Source organism: Empidonax traillii, unplaced genomic scaffold, assembly GCF_003031625.1.
Source record: "Empidonax traillii isolate 1590-97213 ecotype Southwest subspecies unplaced genomic scaffold, ASM303162v1 scaffold2372:size25894, whole genome shotgun sequence".
Lineage (NCBI taxonomy): Eukaryota > Metazoa > Chordata > Aves > Passeriformes > Tyrannidae > Empidonax > Empidonax traillii.
This window is the reverse complement of record NW_020957565.1, coordinates 16,018-19,382: the sequence shown is the minus strand read 5'-3', so window position 1 is coordinate 19,382 and position 3,365 is coordinate 16,018. Positions and strand designations below refer to the sequence as shown.

At 60.9% G+C, this 3,365-nt stretch overlaps 2 long non-coding RNA genes across 2 annotated transcripts; both read right to left on the bottom strand.

Annotated features, from left to right (window-relative positions):
• Positions 1-1,872: 1,872 nt before the first annotated feature.
• LOC114071874 lies at positions 1,873-2,544 on the bottom strand. Its single transcript, XR_003574102.1, has 3 exons — positions 2,506-2,544; positions 2,202-2,339; positions 1,873-1,946 (listed from the first exon to the last, which is right to left on the bottom strand). It is a non-coding gene; the product is annotated as an uncharacterized LOC114071874 (long non-coding RNA).
• A 40-nt stretch (positions 2,545-2,584) lies between these two features.
• LOC114071873 lies at positions 2,585-3,141 on the bottom strand. The gene is made up of 3 exons (XR_003574101.1): positions 3,120-3,141; positions 2,894-3,031; positions 2,585-2,620 (listed from the first exon to the last, which is right to left on the bottom strand). It is a non-coding gene; the product is annotated as an uncharacterized LOC114071873 (long non-coding RNA).
• Positions 3,142-3,365: the final 224 nt, after the last annotated feature.

Sequence of the window (3,365 nt, the reverse complement as noted above, 5' to 3'; positions counted from 1 at the left end):
CAAGACGTGGTGCATCTCCCTGTCACGGGGAAAGAAGGAACCATGGACCCTGAGCAGGGTGGGCAAAGCTCTCCCAGCAGGCTGTGTGGGGTGTGCCGTGCCCAGGACAGAGATGATGGAGGCAGCAGGGACAAGGGTGTCTCACCTGGCCAGCAGCCCCACTGCATAGTGCTGGGTGCCAGCACAGAGTAGCGTGTCCCAGCCACGCTTGCGCTCCACTGACACCACCTCATTGTCCAACTGCAGGCGGCAGAGCAGGGCCTTGAGGGTCTGTACCAGAAACCTGTGTGCAGAGCAAAGCCCAGGTCATGCCGAGAGCCCTGGCCCCAGCCCTGAGGGCATGGGAGAGAGACAGGACTGGGATGAATCACCTGTTGGGGTGGCTGGGAAGGCGATGTTGCTCCTGGCATCCCCTCCAGAAGGTGTTGACCTCTTCTGGCACCTGCTCTATGCTCATGGACACTTGGAAAAGCAGAGCACAGAGCAGGTGGGGGACATAATCCATCACTGCATCCTGGCACTTGGGCTCCTGCAGGATCAGCCACAGTGCCAGGCTTGCCTGCAATACAACCATGCAGAGACAGCGCTCAGTGTGACATGTCCATGTGGCTGGGCCCGAGTGTCAGAGGGAGAAGCCAGGGCAGACCCAGGGAGAGCAGCCGGCCTGGTGTCCCTGAACCTGCCCCTCAGCCACATTTCCAGCCCAGCGCCTGAGGCAGGGGGATGCAGTGGTGGGGAGGTGACCTGGGGAGGAGCAAAGGCCACTTTTAGAAACTCACAGCCAGAGCAAACACTTCTCTGTCGTCGCCATCTGATGTGGACATGCTGTGTGCTGGCCAATGCTCCATCACTCGCAGCAGTGTCGGCAGCACCTTCTCCACTGCTGTTCTCGAGGAGGCAATGCTCTTCCACATCATGGCAGCAGCTCTGTGGAGACACAACTCTGGGTCAGGGGGATCTCAGGCACAGAGCTGTGGTCTGGGCAGCTGTGGGAGCCCAGGTGACAGAGCCACGGTGCCTTGAGGGACAAGGAGGGCACGTGGCAGCAGGATCGGGGGCTGACAGGCCAGGGCTGGGAAATGGATGGGCCAGAGGGCTCTGGAACTCTCCATCTCTCCAGCACACCACATGGGACAGACTCTACACGGTGATGGGTTCTAAGGGCTGGTGATGGTGGAGCCACCCAGGCAGCTGGGCCCTGTACCTGTCACACTCTGGGGCACAGCGCAGCAGAGTCAGCACCACGTTACACGGGTGTGCCTCAGCGAGCCTGTGGATGTTCGTGTGTGTCCTGACATTTGGAGGCCCGTGGGCGGTGAGGAACTGGTGGATGGCCCTCACGATGGTGGGCACCTGGAGAGGCAGTGGGAGAGAGTTGGAGAGCTCTCAGAGTGAGCAGGTTGCCCAGCTTCTGAGAGACCATATTGAAGAAGGAGGAAAAAGTTACTGCACAGATGAAAATTGCAGCCAGGGAAGAAGATGTGAACCACAAGTGCTCACCTCTGCCACACACTGCTGCTCATCATACTCCAGGAAGAACCACAGCACTAAGGTCTGGTGCACGTCCATCAGCAAGGGCCGTGTTCCCCCTTCCACCAGTGACTCCATCACCGTGCGGAATTTGCGAAAGGACGACAGCTGCCCGTGGGTGCAAAAGAGGAGAAAAAGACCTCAGCATTGCCTGCTCCAGGCACAGGCCTGAAAATCCACAGGGAAGAAAGTCTTCAGGCAGCACCCAGTGCCCGTGGCTGGGGGGCACAGAGCCTTACATTCTCAAAGAGAGGCCGGAGAGCCTCAGCCAGCTTCGGGGCAGTGGAGAGGATCGCCCGAATATCTTCTTCCCAGAGTTGGTTAACCAGCACGGAGAGGGTCACAACCATCACGTCTCCATCTGCATCAGGCAGCAGCTCCAGGAGGTGCTGAGACAGCCTGCAGATGCTTTCGGCCTGTGTGAAACACGGTGCTGTGCTGTCACGCCCTGAACAGCTGCCCTGCCAACAGCTCCCTGGTGGTGCAACCCCACCCTGCTGTCCCACAGCCCAGAGGCCAAAAGCCTGTCCCACAGGGCCCCTGTAGCTGAACAGGGAGGCAGGAGAGCTGGGAGCAGCAGCCACAGCTCCCAAAGCCCAGCCAAGGCCAAGGGACTGTGTTCGCCCACCCCAGGCTGCCCGTGTGGCTACAGCTGGGTGTGCCCTTCTCACCATTGACAGATCCATCCAGAGCACCATGCGGCCTCTGAGAGCCAGGCGACGTCTCTCTGGGCACTGGCTCTGCAGGTGCCTTGACAGGATCTGCTGGACACTGCCGTGACATTCTCTCCCATCCAGATAGTCGAGGACCTGGAAGGCAGAGAGCAGTGATGGGTGCCTGGGTGGCAGGAGCCCAGAGCCACCCAGGGCTGTGCCCAGGCAGCAGCACAGGGCGCAGGCACCATCCCGGCAGCGGCTGCCAGAGGGCAGAGAGGGGCAGGCAGGCGGGCCAGGCAGCGCTGGCCATCAGGCTCACCTTGACAAGGAACTCCAGGGCAGGCAGCTCCCAACGGGGGTCCACACTGCTGAGCATCCCAAGCAGGTGGATTGCCAGGGGAGAATGGGAGGGGGTCAACTGGTGGCGCATCTCCCTGTCAGGGACAAAACCATGGACCCTGAGCAGGGTGGGCAAAGCTCTCCCAGCACTCACTCACACAGGCCTGGTCTTTCCCCAGCAGTCCAGAATGGGACGTGGGCACTTTGGCAGGTGGCTCCTTCTGTGCACCTGCCTCTCCCAGCCTTTCGCAATCTGCTCAGCCATCCCTTGGGGCCAAGGCCCTCTGGCCATCACCCACAGGGGCTGTGTGGGGTGCCCCATGCCCAGGGCAGAGATGATGGGGGCAGCGGGGACAAGGGTGGCTCACCTGACATGCAGACCCACTGCAGAGTGGTGGGGGTCAGAATTCACCAGTGGGTCCCAGGCAAGCCTGCGCTTCCTTGCCATCAAAATATCCTCCCACTGCAGATGGCAGAGCAGGGCCTTGAGGGTCTGTACCAGAAACCTGTGTGCAGAGCAAAGCCAAAGTCATGCCGGGAGCCCTGGCCCCAGCCCCGAGGGCATGGGAGGGAGAGAGGACTGGGATGGAGCACCTGTTGGGGTGGCTGGGAAGGCAGTGACTCTGCTGGCATCTCCTCCAGAAGGTGTTGACCTCCTCTGGCACCTGCTCTGTGCTCATGGACACTTGGAAGAGCAGAGCCATGACCAGGCGGGGGACATAATTCTTCACTGCATCCTGGCACTTGGGCTCCTGCAGGATCAGCCACAGTGCCAGGCTTGCCTGCAATACAACCATGCAGAGACAGCGCTCAGTGCAACAGGTCCACGTGGCAGGGCCC